The 22,422-nt window shown below is 39.8% G+C and overlaps 1 protein-coding gene across 12 annotated transcripts in view; it reads left to right on the plus strand.

The window, feature by feature from the left end:
• Positions 1–13,048: 13,048 nt before the first annotated feature.
• Positions 13,049–22,422, plus strand: part of MYT1L (myelin transcription factor 1 like) — a 383,199-nt gene continuing 373,825 nt past the window's right edge. For 10 of the 12 annotated variants that reach the window (XM_032791090.2, XM_032791100.2, XM_032791105.2 and 7 more), the window contains exon 1: positions 20,309–20,513. The gene's annotated coding sequence lies outside the window, so the exon portion shown is untranslated. The other 2 variants (XM_032791093.2, XM_032791094.2) reach the window with 2 other exon arrangements.

The raw sequence follows: 22,422 nt of genomic DNA on the forward strand, positions 1-22,422 counted from the left end.
ATGGCAGAGTACACCAAACAAGGAGATGTGACTGTATTCCTGAATAAATGACGAGCAGTACCCATGGAAAAATATGGAAGTGCCACACTGAGGTGAAAGTTATAACATCTCCTCAGATATGGTAATGCCCAGAAACATACTTGCAATTTGGATCTAGCTATGTATTGTCCCTCTGCTCCTGTCCTTTTAAATTTCTGATTGCTCAGTTGGCTGAATGGTCTAATGCACCTCTTTGGAATAAAGTTGTTGTTGTATCCACTCCCTGCTTCCCACACCCCTTGCCTCTTTCTATGCCCACTAGTGACTGTTCTCCCAGTAAATTCTCTGTTCTGTATGCATACAGGGATTAATTTCTCATTTGGAAGAGCAGTATAAGCATCTTACTTCATTGTATGATCTCATAGTTCAGCCACATGGAGTTGAAATTTAGTTCTCCAAATGTCTGATATGTGTCAGACAATATAAAACTCTGTTAATAGGGCTGTAGATTCTTGTTGTGCAGTTGAATGGGTATTCTTCCACTCAAACTATCCTAATCTGTCATCAGTAGTATGGTAAAAAATTCTGGGAAGCTCTTCCAAGTAGATAGACCCCAAGATGGAAGCTGTTACAGTTGCTGACCCCTCTCTTCCTAGTGGATATAAAATTGAATTCCTCCACCTAATCCAATGTACATAGTCCTTTGTACTCTACTCCCAAGAGAAGCCAAGGAGAAGAGGTAAAATGAATTGAAGATTAGCAAATACAGGCTCTGCTAGACCTAGAATTAGAGCTGATCAAAATTTTCCCACAAAGCTTTTGTCAAAACAAAAAAGAACACAACCTGCCCTCTTATTCAAACAAAAGTTTTCACTAAAAATTGTCATCGGTATCAAAACTTTTTCATTTACTGAAAATTGCATTTTCTTACTGAAAACTCACTTTTTCAGAAAACAAAAATTAAGAAGTGACTTTGAAGTAAAAATGTAGAGGAAAAAACAACTTAAAACACGTCAGTTCCAACAATGAACACATTCAGAGAAAAATCTTACTTGTAAAGCAAATAATTTCAGTACTTCTGCTGATCTCAACTTCCATTATATTTCACGAGATGGTCAGTGAGGTACCCAGGACCTAAACTGTTTAGATTGTTATGGATTAAAACAAACATTAAATTGCACATGGAAAATAGCTAGAATTCAGTGCAGACTCTGGAGCTGAGATGTAATGTACTCCTTGTCAGAAATGTAGCTTAACAAGTGGGCTGCTGTGTTTTGCACCATGGGCTTGCTCCAAAGTCCATTGTAGTTAATGAAAAGATGCCCATTGGTTTAAATATGCCTTGAATAGAGCTCTAGCTGAGCTTGTCAAGCAGTATTTGTTACATGTTTTCTACCTAATTTATTTAATACTCCCTCCCAATAACATAAGAATGTCTGTCTGATCTTTCTCTTCAGAAGCTGTACCCTGTTCTGATAAGGAGGAGAAATGAGATTTCTACTTTGAAACTCCACTAGCAGTTTTGCTAATTGTCTGCATTGGTTGCTCACACATATGCAATTTGGTGTCAAAGATGATGGGCAGAGCAATGAAGTAACTAGAATCTATGGAGAAATGGGGGTGGATTTTCAAATACTACAGTGATGGAGTACAGACAGGGACTTCTCATGACTTAGTATCAAGTCAAAAACAACATTCTTTAGCTTCCTTTGAAATTGCTGTAAGTGCCATAATAGAGGACGCTGTCTATTTACAAATGTGAATAAGGGCATATGTTCTTACCAAAGGTGGATAACCATGTGTAATATTTTCAGAAAAGGATGAACAGGTTCATGCAAATAAACTTCTCCTATTCCTCTAGAACAGGGTTCGGCAACCTTTCAGAAGTGGTGTGCCAAGTCTTTATTTATTCATTCTATTCTAAGGTTTCACATGCCAGTAATACATTTTAACATTTTTAGAAGGTCTCTTTCTATAAGTCTATAATATATAACTAAAAAATTGTTATATGTAAAGTAAATAAATAAGGTTTTTAAAATGTTTTATATGCTTCATTTAAAATTAAATTTAAAATGCAGAGCCCCCCAGACTGGTGGCCAGGACCTGGGAAGTGTTGAGGGCCGCTGAAAATCAGCTCACGTGCCACCTTCGGCATGCATGCCATAGGTTGCCTACCCTTGCTCTAGAAGTTTAACCCCACTCCTTCAAGCAAACTGAGGGTATGTCTACACTACGAAATTAGGTCGAATTTATAGAAGTCGTTTTTTAGAAATCATTTTTTACAGTCGATTGTATGTGTCCCCACACAAAATGCTCTAAGCGCATTAAGTCGGCAGACTGTATCCACAGTACCGAGGCTAGCGTCAACTTCCAGAGCGTTGCACTGTGGGTAACTATCCCGCAGTCTCCGCTGCCCCTTGGAATTCTGGGTTTAGATCCCAATGCCTGATGGGGCAAAAACAGTGTCTGGGTGGTTCTGGGTACATGTCGTCAGGCCCCCACTCCCTACCTCCCTCCATGAAAGAAATGGCAGACAATGGTTTCGCGCCTTTTTTCCTGGGTTACCTGAGCAGATGCCATATCATGGCAAGCATAGAGCCAGTTCAGCTCACTGTCACCGTACGTCTCCTGGGTGCTGGAAGATGTGGGACTGCATTGCTACACAGCAGCAGCTCATTGCCTTTTGGCAGCAGATGATGCATTACGATTGATAGCCATCATCCTCGTACTCCTGGGTGCTCTTTTAGCTAACCTCAGTGAGGTCGGTAGGGGTGCCTGGGCAGACGTGGGAGTGACTCAGCCAGATCATTCCAATCTTCGGCCAAGCACCGAGGAGATGATGATGGCTAGTAGTTGTACTGCACTGTTTGCTCTCAGCCAAAGATATAAAAGCTAGATAGACCAAAACAAGAAATTGACCTGATTTGTTTTGTGAAATTAACAGCTTGCCAAACCCAGGGTTTTGAGTTCAATACTTGAGGGGGCAATTCTGTGTGACAATTGTTTGTGTTTCTCCTTGATGCAAAGCCACCCCTTTTGTTGATTTTAATTCCCTGTAAGCCATGTCATCAGTCGCTCCTCCCTCCATCAGAGTAATGGCAGACAATTGTTTTGTGCCTTTTTTCAGTGCAGAACCAGAAGCTGCAAAAGCAAAACTAGGCAAGGAGGCGACGGCAGCACAGTGACGAGAGTGATGAGGACATAGACTTCTCACAAAGTAAGGGCCGGGCAATGTGCCCCGGCAATGTGCACATCATGCTGATGAGCTCTGCATGGTCACCTGTGCTGATCAGCTTGTCACACTGGCCAAACAGGAAATGAAATTCAAAAGTTCATGGGCCTTTTACTGTCTACCTGGCCAGTGCATCTGAGTTCAGAGTGCTGTCCAGAGCAGTCACAATGGAGCACTCTGGGATAACTCCCGGAGACCAATACCATCAAATTGCATCCACACTACCCCAATTTCAACCCAGCAAGATTGATTTCAGCACTAATCCCCGTGTCAGAGATGGAGTAAAGAAATCGATTTAAAGAGCACTTTAAGTTGGAAAAAAGGGCTTCTTCGTTTGAACGGGTCCAGGCTTAAACCAAGGTAACGCTGCTAAATTCAATCTAAAATCATAGTGTAGACCAGGCCTGAGAAATGCTGAATGATCACCATACGTTCACTGTTGGATATTTCTTTGTCCATTTCCAATTACTGTGTATCAATATTAATTTCAACTAAGTTAAATAAGACACACTGCACACAGTGACCTTGCTAAAGATGAGGGATAGCCTGGTAGTGATGAGTAACATCAGAAGGATTTTGATTCATATTCTGACTTGTTAGTATATCTTCTACTTGGACTTCTTCCAAAGTCAGCTTTCAGCTAGTCTAAATTTCATCCACAAATCAAAGAGAAAAAGATATACTAAAAGAGAACTCATTTAAGAAAGCGACCTTATGCAAAATAGTTACAATTTTCCTTTGGTCATAAGAAAGGACCTTTCTAATCTGCCCCTTACCTACTTGTTTTGTTCTGTTGCTTTGTTTTTCAGATCATTTCCCCCCCCCCCCTCAAATCAGGCAGTTATTTCTTATTTAGTGTACTGTTGCATCTGTCCCTTTTTCTCTTGTATCATCTGTCTCTTCGTTTCATGCTTCTTCTTTATGTCATCCCAACTTTCATCCATTCTCCTTTTCCCCTATACCCACCAACATACATATGCATGTTTTCAGCTTTACCCAGCTGACAGCCACATGCTGTGTACCTGGCTTATGAAGGGAATTTGCCTCCTAGGTTTGTCATGTACAGAGACAAGTGCATTTAATAGCAGCTCATACATTTATATGATAAAGAAAATTCCTATTTTTAACCATAATAGATCAGTACATAGTATATTCATGGAAAGCAAGTCAATTTGACTTCCATTCACCATTGTAAAGGCAGATGACATTTTTTTGTACTTCCGCAGGAAAAATAAAATGGAACTTGTGATGTTATGAGTAGTAGAAGAATCAGCATATGATATCTTGGTTTAATGCAGACCATGACCCATGGCAGTCTGGGTCTTAACTCACAAAACAGGAAGCCTCTTCTACTGTACGAGATGGGAGAGACAAGTGTTGAGTAAAACTGGGCATAACTTGTGAAATATTTCTTTTGTGAGAATTCAGATACATGACACTCAATCCAGTTCATGTAACAACTTACTCTTGTAGCTTCTGAAATACCAGAATGGAAAAGGGGGGGTCCCCTATTTAACAGCCCCACACACACACTGCTCGTACCATAAAAAGCAGGTGGGCTAATTACCTGAGTAGGAGTCAAAGGCCTGGAAATTCTAGTCTTGACTCTGCTACTGATATTAATGCTTTGCACACTTCATTAAAGAAATGCTACTTACTAGAGAGTGTACACAGGACTCTACAGGTGGTGAAACAAAGTTCACATAGAAAGTCAGTGCATTAACCTGGGTTATAACCCTGGTTTGTTGACTTCTAGTTAGAACTGGTCAAAAAACAGAAAACCTTTTCATGAAAAATGTCTCTTTCACTGAATATTTTCAACATTTGAAATTTTTCATTCTTCTATTCTAGTCCTATGTCTAATTACTGAACTTTGATAATAGTGTCTCTTTGAAAAGCCACTAAATTGTTCTGTGCTTCCACTTTCACATCTGAAAAATGAGGTCAGAGAGTCTATTTTTTTTTTTTATTATTTTACCATAAGCAACATCCAAAACCATACATGGTTTAAGATTTCCCGAGTCACATATGTGTATGTGAAGTATTATTAGTCTCATTTTACAAATGGAACAACTTTGCAAGATTTACTAGCGAATATTTCCTAATTTTGAAGAATAAGACAGCTCAGTAAAATCCGATCTCAGTGCTTGTGATCTTCAAATATATTGTCTGTTCTGTGAAGTCAATGATTTGGCCTGAGCTGGTATTCGTGAACTAATTACATAAGATAAAATACTATAAGGAAACTGACAAAACAACTGCAAATAATACAAAAATTGAGACTTTTATAAACATAAGGGGAGGGATAGCTCTGTGGTTTGAGCATTGGCCTGCTAAACCAGGGTTGTGAGCTCAATCCTTGAGGGGGCACTTAGGGATCTGGGGCAAAATCAGTACTTGGTCCTGCTAGTGAAGGTAGGGGGCTGGCCTTGATGACCTTCCAAAGTCCCTTCCAGTTCTAGGAGACAGGATATCTCCATTAATTTAATTTATTTTATTTTTATAAGCAGCATAGATAAAATTTGACAATTACTTGTTACAAATTATTTGCACGTCTATAGGATTCAAGTTAAATGAATTTTGTATTCATAGCTGTTGACAAATTCAGAGCCGATTCTGACAACAAAAGAAGTAAATAACTCAGAACTAAGTTCACTTTTTCTCCAGAGTAGCAAAATTGATACTTTCCAAAATATAAAAGATAAAACCTGTTTTGTGGGCGGGGGAGGAATGTGGTTTTCAGACTTCTCAAAGGGTATTAAGCTAATAGAAAACAAACCACTAAATTAAAAAGCTGTAAAATAAGGTCAGATCTTGTGCTAGTGTAAATTGGCATAGTTCTATTGAAGTTGGTGGCACTGTGCTGAGAAATATGAGCTGAGGATTTAGCCCATTTTTGACAGTCTCAGTGAAAAAATGTATTAGAGATTTGCTTGACAGGACTTGTAGAATTTAGAGTTGCTTTGCTTGATTGATTCTTTGTGCATGTGCCTGCCCCCTCCACCTACCATGCTGAGGGCTGTGTCATTTAGCATGACTCCATTATATTCAATTGAGCAGTGGCTGTGGGAGGCCAGACAGCATATGTCCTTGGGCCATACAAGTGCTATTTAGCTACATGTACCCTGCAAAGCCAGAGGCACTCAAGGGACTACAAAAAGAGTCGCATTAGTGACAATAGTACTAAATGGCTATGCAGTGTTATGTAAATGCTCATGGTGATGAAGTGTGTGGTATATCTTCTCAGCTGGTTACAATGTTGTGCTGTGTATAGTAGGTTTTTGCTGCTTGCAGTGAATAATTTATAACTAATATTGTTGGCTGCCTGTCCTGATGAAGTGAGTTAAAAATATATAGTGCCAGAGGGGCTAATACCATTGTCTTCTCTTACAGATCACTTTACTATTATCTTCCTCTTAACACTTTTCCAAGGTGCGATGAAGAAGAAGAAGAATGGAAGGGGTTGCTTGAGGTACCTTGAACTAGTCTCAGTTCCTTAATCTCAGGCCTTGTCTAAACACAAATTGTACTGATTTAACTAAATCCCTGTGGAAACTGGTATGTATGTGAATGCTCTCCTAAACTAATTTGAATGCGTTACATAGTGCTGATTTTTGAATGAATTGTAACCATGTAGTCTGCCTTTTTAAAGGCCAGGAGACTTGGGGCTAGCCCAGCCCTGTTCAGTCAATCTTACCTGTGCTTTAACTGCATCCCAATCTGAGGGGCAGGAGTGAGGGAATCAGGTGTTAGTATGGCAAACACCTGGGCCTCATAATTAAAGGGCCTAAGAGAATGCAGTCAGGAGGCAGCTGGGATGAGAACTGCATAGAGTATTTTAGGTTCCTATGGGAAGCCCTGATATAAGGCCTATAAGAAAGGAGGAGTCCCTGGGAGAAACTGCCAGAGTCCCTAGGAAGGGGAGGCATGGGAACACCTGTAAGGCTTAAAAAGGGCAGAAGCAAGTTTATTGGATGTCTTGTTTGGCTGTTTAAATTTGACTTCTGTTACCCAGAAGGAGAATGAACTAAGCATACTGGACTGGGGGGCTGTGTCACCCAGAAGAATACCTCTGTAGCAGCAGATTGGCCAACCAAAGCGGGTGGCATGGATGAAGTGCCTGCAATACCACATCCTGGCATGATGAGGGGATTCCAGTGATGCGTGCACCTCCCCTTTACAATAATTTAGGGAAAGATTTTTTTCAAACATGCAATGGGCAACTAGGTGCATAACTCCCCCTGCCTTTCAAACTTCTTCCAGCAAACAGTTACATATATGCGTCCTGTTACTCTATATGTAATTTCATGAAGTCAGTGGAACTACTCATGCGCTAAAAGTTAAGCACATCAGATTCACTCTTCCAGGTAAAAAGGTAGAATGATCAGAGTACACTTCATATGGTACAATCACTTGCATTTTAATTTTCACTCGACAAAAATGTTTTATTATAAACATAGTTTTTCTGTAAAGATGTTTATTAAAATATCTCATAGAGCCAGGTGATTTTTTCTTTTAAATAAATAAAGCAGATAAACACATTTTTAAGTATGTATTTTGTTTAGACATAATAGTAAACAAACTACAGGCCAGATCTTCAGCTAGCATAAATTGGTGCAACTCCACTGACTTTTCCTGGAACTACGCTGATTTAAATCAGCTGGGGCTCTGGCCCTTTATCTGGACTTTCAATAAGATCACACTGAAAACACAATCCTCGCCGCCTGGATTTCATGTTGCACTTTTTTTTAACCCTGTTCTATCCCAGTGTTTGAAATAGAGTAAAGGTTAAAGTGGGATTTAGATGAGGAAAAAGGAGCTTTATTCCTCTAGGTACTGAGTTCTTTCTGTTTGAAGAGTAAGGACTGATTTGGTGGTGCTTCTCCCAAAGCACTGTACTGCCAATACGATGGATCAGAGAAGTCAGAGAGCTAGTGGATAGTTGTCTGGGCAGACAGAGTTGCACCTCAGTGCACTCCAGTTCTATCTAATCCTAGATGTAAACTATGAATACTGCAGACACTATTGCAAGGCTGTGTCTGGCTTTAAATTACATCCCAAGACCTACACAATTTTACCACTTTTTTGCCTTTTTTTTTTTTTTTTTTTTTACTGTTTTTCTTTTTCTTCTCTGTGCTGGGCGCTTTTTCCCCCTTTCTGATCCTTATTTTACCCTATTCACTTCTAAAAGATTCAACAGAGAATAAACAGCTCTGTCGTGGAAAGGGGGAACTTAAATAAGTAGCAAAACCAATGACTTTATAGAGATGTGTCACCTTCTATAGGCTTTCTCATATCTGTTAAATGCTGCAACGTCTCCCACAGAAATAGTTTCAATACAAACTTTATTCATGTACATAAAACTTCTTGTGTCTTGAGTGCATGTCAGAGGTTTATTTGTCTGCATTAAATCTTGTACTCTGTTTCTTCACACAGAGCAAGGGCTACCTTTTATTGAACCATGTCCTACTTTGTCTTTTGAGCTTTTCTTTCTGCAGCCTAAAGAGCTCCTTTTATCTTTTTAAAATTCTCAGTTTGTTCATGTTTCCTCTGTTCCAGACAGTATGTCTTGCCTGGCACAGCGGTTTTCACCAGCCACACTTACCCTGGGGGTACTCAGAAGTCTTTCCACGGGGGACATCAACTCATGTAGATTTTTACCTAGTTTTACACAGGCTACTTAAAAGTACTAACAATCCAACAATTAAAATTTCGTACAGACAATGACTGTTTGCTGCCTCTATATGCTTGTAACATGAATTATTTATATCTCCATATTGATTTATTTTTAGTATAGTAAAAATTAAGTAAGCAATTATTTCTCGTAATAGTGGGCTGTAGTCGTTTTGTGTTTTTGATGTCTGATTTTATAAACAAGTAGTGTTTTAAAATGAGTGAAATTTGGGGAGTAGCACAAATAAACGACTCCGAGGGTACAGTAGGTCGGGGAAATGGTTGAGGAGCCACTGTCTGAGATATTTTTGTTTTTTAATGATCTTAACTGTAGAAAATGTGCTTCGTGCATTTTACAGTATTTCATAAGGAAAGACTAGAATATGAGTAGGTTTAAAAGGGGAGCTGAGGATCTCTTCCTGTGAATTAATTTCTGATGATTAGGTAAAACTCCAACGCTCATTAAAGCGACCGCAATTACAGGAATATGAATTGGCTATAAAGTAGTAAGCACGTGTCGGGGGGGGCGGGTGGGGGGGGGGGGGGGGCTGCACACTCCAGTGGATCAAAACAAGTTCGATATAAGGCGGTTTCACCTATAACACAGTAAGATTTTTGGCTCCCGAGGACAGCGTTACATCGAGGTAGAGGTGTACCATTATAGCTTGCCTTTAGAATGCACATGTCCAACTGTACAGGAACAGGTCTTGACTTTCAAGGACTTCCATAATATTTGCTTAGTTTCCCCCAGCTACTAGCCCTGCAAACTCAATCTGGGTCCTCAAAGTCAAGCAGCATTTGTTTTGACTCATGCATTATAATCATTTAATCAAATAAACTATATTATGGGTGCAATTGGGTATACACCTTTTTAAAGCTTAACATAGAGATTCTGGAATTTCAACCTGAGTTCTTGATCATCCAGCTTGTTGCTCCCAAAGCAGCAGCCAAGACTTGGTGGTGTCACTTATCTCAAATAGTTCTTGGGACTACAGCATATTGTTGGCAGCACTGCATCAAGCAGTGTTCAAGTGTTTTGCCCAGGCTCTCCACAGTCATATTTGGGGTTGTTCCTCAGCTTCTACTAGGTCATTTTGTCCCCAGTCTTTGCCATCCCAGATCTCATTCAGTTCAGAGTACACCTATGTTTTTGTTCAAGGTCAGTATCTGAAAGAACCAGTTTCTCCAAGATCATTGGCATTTCTTGCTATTTTGTTACTTCGTAGTTTTCCACTGCAGTATTTTAGGGAAAGATTTTCAGAGGCAAAGCTCTTTCTAGACTTCCATCTCTTGGGTGGTGGAATGTGTGCACACAGTAGCTTATGCACCTGTTTGTGTGTCTCCTTTTTGCTGAAAGCATCCCCCCTCACTGATGATGGTGCAATCCCCGGAAGGCAGTACAGCAACTGTGGTTTCAGAATCCCTGCAATGATCCTACAGGATTGATTGAGTTCAGTATCTATTTGTGTGCATGACTCATGAGTAGCCAGAATGAGGCACAATACACCACCACTGAGCAGCAAGGTAAGACTGGTATCAAAGAGGTAGTCGTGTTAGTCTGGATCTGTAAAAGCGGCAAAGAGTTCTGTGGCACCTTATAGACTAACAAAAGTATTGGAGCATGAGCTTTCATGGATGAATACCCACTTCATCAGATGCTCATGCTCCAGTATGTTTGTTAGTCTATAAGGTGCCACAGAACTCTTTGAAGGTAAGACTGGCTGAACTTGTGCCCTGATCCTGCAACCACTTAGGTATTCTGTTGACGTTGAGCAAGTGCATAGTCACATTGATGTTAATGGCAAAGGGGAGTCAATGGAACTAATCAAATGCTTAAAATTATGTATGTGGTTGCAGGATTGGAGCCTAAATTAATAATTCTTTTAATGCTATATGAGCCAGAAAGAGTATACTTCACTCTTCTACAGCTTTATTGGCTCTGCAGTGCTAAGACGAGGTTGTCATTAAAGTGTGCAGATAGTATTCTGAATACACCCAAACTAAAAAGGAACAGCAACCAGGTACTGTCAGTAAGCCAGTTCTGTTTTCACATGGTAACATTTCTGATCATTGCTGTACTTTAGCAATGTCAAACTTAATACAGAACCAAGGATCAGCAATAAGATTCTGTCAAACATGCAGGGTATTGGTGGCTTTAACTTCCAAATTTGTAAATGGCTGTAGCTGCTCTCAAAGGAGCCTCCAGTTTATGTTGTGGTACCTTCATGTAGAAATCCCCAATGTCAGTGATGACAGGTAATCTTTGTTCTTTAGCTCTCCAAGTTTGAGAATTATACCAGAACATAGGTGTGAAAATTTCATTGTGAATGTTTCCCTTCCAGGTTACTTTATTACCTCTTAAAGAATGCTGTTGGCAGGACTGACAGCAAGCACACTAGAAAGTGGCATTAAAACAAGTCCACGACATGAAAGCTTAAGTAATGGTTTTGATGGGGGTGTTTTATTACTTAGAATACTTGCACGAACAAGTGCTGCAGAAAGAAAAATAAAGAAAGGGCTGAAGGTGTCTTCTGTACAGGGACATGGACTGGCTGAGAAGGACTCAGAATGTAATACAGTATTGTCGGTACCTTTTTCAGCAAGAGAGAATAAACAAACTTATTTTTGGTCCGTGTTAGTGGCTGCATGCATGTGGTAGCGAGAAAGTGTTGGAAGTGGTGGGATATGATATCTTGCTACCAGGCGACAGTGAGAACTGTGACAGCTGAGTTTTAATCTGTCAATGTAGAATAATAAAAAGAAAAATAGATATCTCTACTAGGCAGATGGCGAGTTTGTTTCATAGCTAACATCTGGATGGGGATGGGGGAGCACGAACATTCCAAAAAACATTAACATCCCAAACCTGGCTTCTTCCAGCATCACCTGTAAAGAGGGGAGATGCAAATATGAGCTGAAAGACCTATTATGATGGGGGAGAAGGAAACAGGGACAGGAAACCAGATTGGTTTATACTATAAATGCTATATGCTATACACCAGTCTGGTTTCCTGTCCCTGTAAATTTTATAGGACAGCGTGTATGATGCTGCATGCTTCAAATTAAAAATGGACATTGCAGATGTAATGGGGATAACCTGTTCAGTGAGGACGTTTGTATAAATGCGTTTTGAGATGATTGTCTGATATTCTAATGGCCAGGATAATATCCCGAAGATTAAAATGTACCTGAGCTATGATGATTCCTAACAGGGATCAGCAAGGTGTGATTGTCCCAATCTGGTTGACCAAGGGGTCAAAGAAAGGGAAGGCTTAGATAAAAATATAACTAACTTCTGTAGAGTAGAAGATGAGCTATGTTATGCATACCTCCCTTAAGTTTTAACCTGATCTCTCTCACCTTAATACATTTTGTTTTTAATTAGACCACTTGAGTCCTAGACTGCTTGGGAATTTGACTCAGATTATCCATGAAAGAGAACCCTTCATTCTCTGAGGAAAAGTAGTGAAGGGGTAGCATCTGCAGTCGAATTCTCAAGGGTTCTTCCTCAGAAGGGAGTGGCCTAAGGAGTCCTCCTATGTAAAGGGTGTCACCTGCAGGGCTTAGATCTGATGGACACATGGGTAAACCCCTAATGTTAAAACTAAGTTTGTTCAGTATTCAGAATTTAGCTTTTCTGAGCTTTAAAGAATAAGATTTATCCTCCCCACATAGCAGCTTAGTCTTTGGGATGATGGTGTTATACATAGGCCTGAAGATAGAAGCATAGAACTGGAAAGGACCTCAAGGGTCCAGTCCTCTGCACCCAATGGCAGTTGAGGTTGGACATTAGGAAAAACTTCCTAACTGTCAGAAGTTTTTCCTAATGTCCATTGCTGCAATTTAAGCCCCTTGCTGCTGCTTCTATCCTCAAAGGTTAAGAAGAACAATTTTTCTCCCTCCTCCTTGTAACAACCTTATATATACTTGAAAACTCTTATCATGTCTCTCCTCAGCCTTCTCTTCTCCAGACTAAATAAACCCAGTCTTTTCAATCTTCCCTCACAGGTCATGTTTTTTAGATCTTTAATCATTTTTGGTGCTCTTCTCTGAACTTTCTCCAATCTGTCCACATCTTTCCTGAAATGTGATGTCCAGAACTGGACACAATACTCCAGTTGAGACCTAATCAGCATGGAGGAGAGCAAAAGAATGACTTCTAGTGCCTTGCTTACAACATCTTTGTTAATACATCCCAGAATGATGTAAAAGGGAGTCCTAGAAGTGGATGGTGTTTCTCACCCTGTGCCCTTTCTGAAGAGGTTCTCCAGTTTCCTTTGGTATGCCACATGGGATGGCCAATTAGGATAATTGCTATCTTCTACAACTCCAGGTCAGACAACCCTGGAAATGCTTAGGAAAAAAGTAAAAATTAAGCATGTTACTTCATTCTGGAAAACTGTGATTATAAATTACAGTTTGACATCAAAATCCAATTACTTTGGACTATAAATGGCAGAGGCGCAACTCTAATAGATGATGGACTAGTAGCCATTTTCCAGCACTTTTTACATAGAGTGGGGCTAACTGTCTGAAAAGTCTAACTGAAGAAATAAGGCTAAAGCCCCAGCAAGTGATGGAGGTAAATTAGAGGTCAAATGAGACTGGAAACACTTAGGAAAAAAATCAGAACTATGTGCTTACTTTTGGAAAAATGCAATTATTAAGTATGGTTTGACATCAAAATCCAGTTATATTGGACTACAAATGATTGTATCTGTCATCACCCATCATGCTCCAATATATAACCCAACCACTGCAAGCTTGGGGTTCAGAAGAAACTTGCCCAGAAGTATAGTAGTGCATTATTATTTGCTATGGGTGTTGTACACCTTCCTTTGAAGCATCTTGTAGTTGGACCGCAGGTCTGATCTGATATGGCTATTGAAATGTTATACATGTTCTAGGCTCTGTGCAGAGGAAAAAGACCCTTACAGCCACTGATAAGCAGAAGCTTCACAGGCCTCATGAACTACACAACTAGGGCCTGGTTTTTGTTTTGAAGAAAGTACTTTCTCCCTAGTCGCAACTGCAAAAGCTGGTTAGGCATTATTGGCTTAACGGTGACTGCTTGCAGAATCCTGCCCTATCTGGTAACCCAGTGCGGCCTACTTTCTCATGGTGGAGTCTCCCCTAGGGTAACTATTCTAGTGAGAATGACATGGGGACGTGGGGACACACAGAGCATGCTTGATGCAGTGCTAATGCAGTTCAAACTTCCATAGATAACTCTTGTTGAACAAAGATGACATTGTAGGCATCACTTTCAAGCACAAGCTCCTTAACAGAACATTAAAATTTTGGGTTTGGATACTTCAGGTGGCATGTAAGTGTGTGAAACAGATATTTGCCTAATATCTAAGGGTCTGTATAAGCATCCAAATGTCATATTTGGATGACCTGTTAAGGAGCCCATGTTGAAAAATGTGGTCCCCCTTATCTATAAAAGAGATGACGTACGTCTAATGTGACCGTGTGTGTCCATTCCTGCAGACTCCAATCCTGAATAAGGCCTCTGGGTGCTACCACATTCTGAATTTGTATAGTACAGTTTTTTGAAAATTTTTAAATGAAGTTTAATATTTTAAAGGTAAAACAGAGGCATTGCAAGAACAAACTAGGTTGCATTTCCAGCAAGAAGGTATCACTTTTCTTTTGAAAAAGGATAAAACTTTTTGAGCCTCACACCTTTCAGTCTGTGTTTCACACACACCCCCAGTCATTGCCCACTTCGTCCCATTCACATCATCACACGTTCTTCCATGATGCCCCTTCCATGATGCCACACCCTGAGTCAATCTGTCATTTCCCCATCCTCTTCTTCTAAATCCCTTTTGAAAGCACACTTCTTTGAGGATATCAAAATATTTACTACATAATAAATATGAAAAATTAAGTAGAAATAACAAGACACACTAGTCGTCATTGCTCAGTCTCCAACTTCTGTTGCATACCTTTCCTTAGCCTTAGTTTATGTAGAACCTTATCCTGCAAAGACTTAAGCATATGCATAACTCTATGGATTGTTGTCTTGTTCTGTGTTTGTACAATGTCCAGCACAATAGAGTCTTGGTCTATGACTGGGGGTCCAAGGCAGGGACTGCAGAGCATCATTTAAAGTATGTGTGGGGGAGTCATAGATTTGTTCCCACACCTGACTTTCCTCTTCCTCTCCCAGGCACCCTCTGCCCAACCAGCAACTATGATCCTCCTGGCCCATGATGCTGTACACTCACTGTTTCCAAATGCCAGTGAATGGTATTGCAACCTGGTGCAAGAAGTAACAGAACCACCCAGGTCTGGCCAGGCCTAAAAGTGGTTGGGGCATAGCCTGAGTTCCCCCACCTACCCCTGGCTTCAGAGTCTATGCTCCTTCATTCTAGCATAATATAAGTAACAAACAATGATCTATGAGTAGTCCTGTTTGACTTGGACACAAGGGGACTCTTCATGTGTGTAGCTATTCATGTATGTAATTTTTTGCAGGATTGGCACCTTAGATCCCAGTTCAGCCAGGTACTTAGGCCTGTGCTGAACTTCAAGAACATGAGTAATCCTATTAACATCTATGTGGCTTGGGGGTAACAAAGGCTGCAAGGTACAAGGAGCAAAAAGTTGTTGCATAATACATTGTTCAGATCAAAAGTAAACATGCCTGTGTTGCTTTGATGCTGTTTGAACTACTCGCTTGAAGTTAGACACTAATTTAAGCATCTTGATGAATCAGGACCTTAGATTGTAAATCTTTCATGATCTTAGATTGTGACCCTTTACCCTATTTCTAAAGTGCCTAGCACATTGCTGGTATAATATTTGGTCATACGATATAAAAATACTAAAATAAATGAATCTGTTTCTACTGACTGTTTGTAATTAAGTACTGTATAAAACTATTTTAAACAGGAAAAACTCCCTTGATGTTCTAATAGTGAGATTCAGAATTCCCATGATGCTTTCTGATTTAGCCAAGAGAGCTTACAATGGGGACTGTTGCTTAATCAGGGATATAAACTAATAAGAATTGAGAAGCATTGAATTTAGAGAGAGAAAAGACCTATTGGGTTATGTAGACCACTCCCCTACCATTGTAGGATTGCTCTCTATAGTATAACCTGCAGTGCTTTGTTTGGTCCAGTTATAAATGACTTGACTAATGTGGCTTTGCTAATCTCATAAGAAATTATATCACAGTCTAATAGATCACACCATTAGGAATTGTTTCCTGATATTCAACCTTAATATTCCTTTGCTTAATTTATTCTCATTACTCCTAGCAACACCCTTTAGGATACCCTAAACAATTGCTCTCCCTCCTTGGTGTTTTGAACTATCAAGTACATGAAGAAGGTTATCATGTTCTCCCTTAGTTTACTCTGTGTTTAGCCCTTTTAATCTTTTCCTATAAGCTATTCCCTCCAGTCCTTTAATTGTTTGTATCGCTTTTCACTAAATTGTCTCCAATTTGTTGATACTGCAGTGGGGCTGCTCCTTCTCACTGATGTCAATAACAAAATGGAAAGCACACATCCCTCGGTAAATAACAAGCCATAATCTTTCTAGTTTTGGATACAGATTGGTGAACCAGTTCAAATAAATGCAAACCCTCTCCTATACATTTCCTCATTGTTATAAGCAAAATATTTCATTGAGATGCTGAAATATGTTAAATGTTTTCACTTCAAGCTTCTGTCTGAATCTAGAATAAAGAGTGTCAAATGGTTGGAGAAGAGGTTATTGTCATGGTATTTCTGGCCAGAAGCAGTAGTTCTGGAAATCTCATGACAGTCTTTCCTCAGGAGAGTCCCAGACCAACAGTGCACTCTGAAGAGGTTTGTTTAGCCAGATAGGCCTTTGATGAACTGCTGAAGTTTAGCATACTTATCCAAAATGAAGTTGCAATATGAAACTTTTGAAGATCTTTCATCCTTAATACATGCCCTATTCTAGCTATGGTCTCACCAAAATAAATGTGAGTGGCTGTCACCAAGCTGCTCTGTTATATGTCTTGTGGGTCTCTCATTTTCAGAAGACTGGATAAATATAGCATCAGCCAAACTAGGGAAATTCATGAAAAATGTTCCTTCCAACGTGTCAGTGGTAACAATATTTACTTTCATGAGTATCAGTCATCTTAAGTTTTTGTTTTTTACAGAGAAAAGACTACTTTCTTTTTTAGGAAATATACTTTACCATGTAGGTTAAGCTTTGGGGGATTCATTTCAGATACAAGGGAAGGTACCATAAACTGTTTAACCTTTGCTTAACACACCACCTACTATGTCTAGCAAACACTCGGTTTCTGGGCTGCTGAATGTACCTTCTACATCCTGAAATCTATGTCCAAGTGAGCAGACATTGGAAATGGGCAAAGCTTTCTGTCCAGTACAAAAGGAGTTAAGGCTAAGTAAGGGCTGGGCAGGAAAGGAATCTAGACAGAACAGCTTTACACAGAGAGCAGCTAATATGTGCAACAAACGGTCAAGGACAGCAGAAAGAGCAACTCCTATAAATAATTTAAACCCAGACTAGGCAAATATTCGGAGTGGGGTATATTGTGGAGATATAATTGCTGACTGGGAGAAGAAGGTGGACTCCTGAGCTTATTGGCCCCTTTTTGTTCTAAAATATCCTACAGTCCATTACTTTGCAGTCTGCCACATCCCTTAATTTTCAGTTTTGAGCTGGAGTTTTTAAAGCTTGCATAAGAATTAATTGTACAGCACAGTCTGGAATGTGGCTCTGTCGTGCAATTTGGCTTTATGATTCATTCATTTTTTCCAAACTTTATTTTTCCAGAGTTAGTCTTGGGTTGGCGTTCTCATCCTTGCAAAAAAATACAGGGCTGAGTGGAAGGAATATAAATGCTCTACTGGAGCCAGACTCAAGCTGGGACAGTTGCTGTCAATATCCTGAAGCTCAGACACATTGAAGGGAGGATGGGGGAGGTGTTCTGCGGTGCCGCAGATACCAGGAATGCCTTGTTTGGAGAGTAAAGGATTAGATTTATATATAAAATACGGAGACAGAGATTCAGCAACACGGCAGTTTCTTGGTTCAGTGAGATACAGCTCCAGGAAACGATCATCAGCAGCTTTGCAGTATGGATATGGAAAAATGTACTTAAAAAAAAATCTAGCAAATGAAATTGGAGGGTACAATTTACCAAATGTAGCATTGTTCTGTTGTAGGTAAGGGAAGCAGAAGGACATTTTCAGTTGACGTGATTCGGTTTTGGTTTTTTCTTTAGTGCATAATTTATGACAACGAATTTAAAATACTGCTCTTGTTAAACCACTCCTGCGACGGATGGGAAAACAGAAATCCTTGCAAACGCACCAAAGGACACAAATTATCCTATTAATCTAGCTATGAAACACCTTTGATTTTCATGTCTACTTCCCGTGCCTTATTCTTCTCTCTCGTGATATGATGGTGTAGCCCTATAAAACTAATAATCCCTTGTGGTTTGCAGAGTTCTGTGCCACAGCAGTGTCTATGATAATCTTAGGGTGTTATTTTTTATTCCAGGGTGACCACATCCCCCTAGAGAACAGTTCTCGCTTACACACGCTGTAGCCAGGCTGTAGGAGCTCAGCCTTGCTCTCGTGGAGCCAGGAAAACACAAAAGCTACCATATTTTTTTTAGCAGACTGTAATAGCAGATTCCTCCTATTCTTTGCTCCACAGAACATCCGATGCGGTGTCCAATCAGCTGAAAAAGTTGCACAGACGTCATTTAGCTGTGTGTGTGTGTGTGTGTGTCTGCGCACAGCCAGCTGCAGCTGCTTTGCTGAGTGGAACCTCCATTAGAGCAGCTCTATTGATTTCTGATTCACACTGCAGCATCGGGGGTAGAATGCAGGAAAGAGCACGTCTCAGAAACAGGAATTAACTGAAGGCATCTCTGTCTGTGTATATGTATAAATATAATATGTACAGAGCTGAAGCTAGAGCTTTGCTACCGCAGTACTTGCCTAGGAGAAGACTCACCCACACGATAGAGAAAGAATATGAAGAGCAAACTGAAGCCCTCATAAGACAACAAAGCTGGCCAACTTTAAAATATTAGGCGTGTATTAACATTCTTAATGCTGGAAAAAATCTGATTGCCCCAGAACAGTGTTTTTATAGTCAGCTGAACGGTGACATTTAAAATGTGCAGTTCAATTCTTCTTTTTCTCAGTATATCCAATTCGCTGCATTGGGGAGTTTTCCTAGAATGGTTGCTCAGGCGGGATTTTTCCTAAATACATTTCATATAGGGTTGCAGACCGATGCTTCTTCACGTGCTGCTAGGCATGCTTTGCGGTGTAGATAGGATTGCAGGGGAAGGGATACAGAAATGATTTTTCCCCCTAAAGGCTCCCTTTCAGGATATTAGACTGTGCCTAGGTGGGGTTTTCCCCCTCTCCCCGCGATCTGTTTTCTACCTAATAGCTGGAAATAATTTATAGCTCCATGTTAATAGATTGTCTTGGGTTTTTCAGCATATTTGAGGAGAAATTCCCTGAGAAGACACTGTGTCTTTTCACAATAACTGCATGTCAGTCTGGCAGACTATAACTGTGAGCAATACACAATTAAGGGGGGAGGGGAAAGCCAGCACCGGGGGAGGGGGAAGGGACGATGGTAATACCTTTAAAAATGAAAGGCAGTAAGCCATTATTAGCAAAAGCTATATTGAGCATGCTTGCCAGACAGGCAGCTCAGCTCAGCTCTAGTTCCGCCCAGACATGTGCCTTGCCATTTTCATTTTAATCAGGATGGCTGCTGATTCATTTTGCGGGGTGGCCCCCTGGGAGCCAAGGTGGAAGCCTGAGGAGAACTGCTATTGCATCAATGCAGCACTCCACATCAGAGACAGGGTGGGGAGAAAGACTCCAGCAGCAGAGCTAGTTCGCAATATCAGCCTCGCTGTTAATATATACACATCCCTGTAAAACCCCATCACCCCCCCCAAAAAAATCATCCAATAAAACAATTAGCGCGGGGGGGGGGGAATCTCTCCTGATTATTCCTTCCAACTGTGTCTCAGAATTTGCTCGAGCTGCCATTTCTTTTCACAATCCTTTATTTTGTTTTTGTTTTACATCAGCCACCAACGCGGTCCATTTCTCTATTTACCTGGTAACGACTTGGGGGTGGGCTACCTGGTTTAGCTGGAGACTTTGATTTGTGGGATTGACAACCTTATTATGCAGTGAGCTGATTATTGATATAATTCTGCTCTCGGTTGCCATGACCACCTTGTGAGAGACATTCAATTTTCTCTCTTCCATCATCATTATCTATGAGGCCATCTGTTGTGGAAAATGAATTCAGCCTCATTTGCATGACTGATAAGCAAATTTTTTTTATCTATTTAACAGAAGGTCATATGCCGGGGATTTGGAGCTGGTGAAAAAAAAAAGGGGGGGGGGAGCATATCGAGAGGATGAGTGGGAGTGCGTGCATTAGAGGATGTATGTGGAAGTAAAACAGATCCCTCAGGCCTGCTAGCCTATCGTGCTGCATTTGTCATTCCTGCCAGGGCGACATTTTCCCCCCTAAGCTTCTGCACACTAAGGAGAGTGAGAGAGCTTTTTCCCTGCAGTCTTCTTGAAGCCCCCCTGATTTTTACTCAGTGTTGGTGGGTGTATTTAATTTTTTTTTTTTAATCCCTGGAACCTGGGGTATCTTTTCAGTGTTCAGTGAAGAAAAAAAGCAGCCTTTTCTGGGTCTCTGTGGTATGCTTCTTACTCCTCATCCTTCCAAAGTTGTCGTGAGCCAGGGCTGTTTCTTAACCGTGCTGAAATGTCGTTATTGTGGTTAGTTTGTAATACTTAATAGTGTAGTGAGGGCTGTGTTTTATGCAGGGAGCTGATTCTAGGAGGGTGGCTATTGGTTTTTGTAGTTGTTCAATAGTTTATACTATCCATTGTTTGCTCTTTTCAAGTTCTTGCAGTGTTGCTGTGCAGATGCGATTGTATTGAACTATAGGCTAGTTAGTAATATACTGAAGTCTGAGACAAAAATGTGTTGCTGCATTAAGCATGTTGTTTATATAAACTTGCTGCATGTTGTACAGTACTTTTGATACGAAGATCCTGAGACGACAACTTCTGATACCCATAAAATACTTGAGAATTACAGATATTCAGACACATTCAAATAAAAGATGCTAAACTGCTATGCTTTTTACACACAATATGACTTGAAGGCACAGTGACAGAAAAATAATGGACTTATACTTTTAAGGTAATATTCACGTAAAAGTTGCATTTTAAAGATAACTTTCATAAATATTTCAAATCTACAAGTTTGACGTGGTATATTATTCCTAACATAGAACCAGCTTTGCAAATAATGTTGATTCATTTAATATACCGTGTTGAAATCTTCATCCTCCCATACTTTAGTTTAAAAATAGTTCAGATAAGTACAGCTTGAAGAAAATATTGTATAATGTCTATATAAACTTGGTGAAAATTATAAATATAATCACTGAAAAGTAGCTGAACATTGTAAAAAAAAAAGGAATCAGAAGTAATTAAAACTTACTCGTTAAGCAGATTCTCTTCTTGTACTTGTATTTGTAGCTAGATAAGATTAAACTCATAGAACAAAAGCAAGTCATTTTTTCCTCTATAATGAACACTGTACACAACCTCAGGTAGACAAACTACCACCCAAAGTTTTGTTGCTTTTGTTTTTAACGTTCATTTCCATAGAAGTGTTTGTAAGCTTAGTTTGCTTTTGTTTTTTAATTACAAATGTTTCACATGGCTGACAGTACTGTTGCTTTAAAAGGAAGAAAGTGAATTATGCAGCATCCCCTTTTTTGCTAATAAACAAAATTGCATTTCAGTTATTTGCCATTTGCAAAGAAGCTTATTTCTAAATTTAATGCTGTATAATAACTCCTTGTAACACTGAAATGATCCTGGGTGCTGAATTTCAGATGAAAAGAAGTTTCACTCGTATTCAGGTCAGTTACAATATGGCAGATCTCTGACTTGGCCACAGAAAGGAAGTTCCACTAAATTATTTAATTAAAATTATTCTTATTTTTGTTATAAGAACCCTGTTTCCAATAGACTCACTAGTAGATTATCATGATAACATGTGACTAATATTTCAAAAGGTGCTGTTCCCCTCCCCAAAAATGTATTTTGTACCATAGATTCTTAAAGGGAATGACATTTATTTTGTATCTGCCTTATTTATCATGCATATTCTATTTGTGGCGGACGTTGGATTACAAAACTAATTTCACATTCATAAAATTGAACACAATGTAGCTCTGATCGTTTGGGTAGATTGTTTGAAATGATGATAGTTTCCTCAGTGGACTTCCACTGAAAGTAACAGAAAAGTAACACGATACTGTTTATTAGCAGACTGTCTTGTAGCATGAACAAGTTGAGGTCTTTTTATTTTTTTTCCTCTTCAATTGTTAGGATCTTTCAAAGAGAAATGGGTAAACTTCTGAAACAGCCTAAGAGACAGCACAATTGGTTCTCTCTCCCTGACCCCAAAAAGTTAATTATCAAGCTTGG

This window comes from Chelonoidis abingdonii, chromosome 3 (genome assembly GCF_003597395.2).
Source record: "Chelonoidis abingdonii isolate Lonesome George chromosome 3, CheloAbing_2.0, whole genome shotgun sequence".
Lineage (NCBI taxonomy): Eukaryota > Metazoa > Chordata > Testudines > Testudinidae > Chelonoidis > Chelonoidis abingdonii.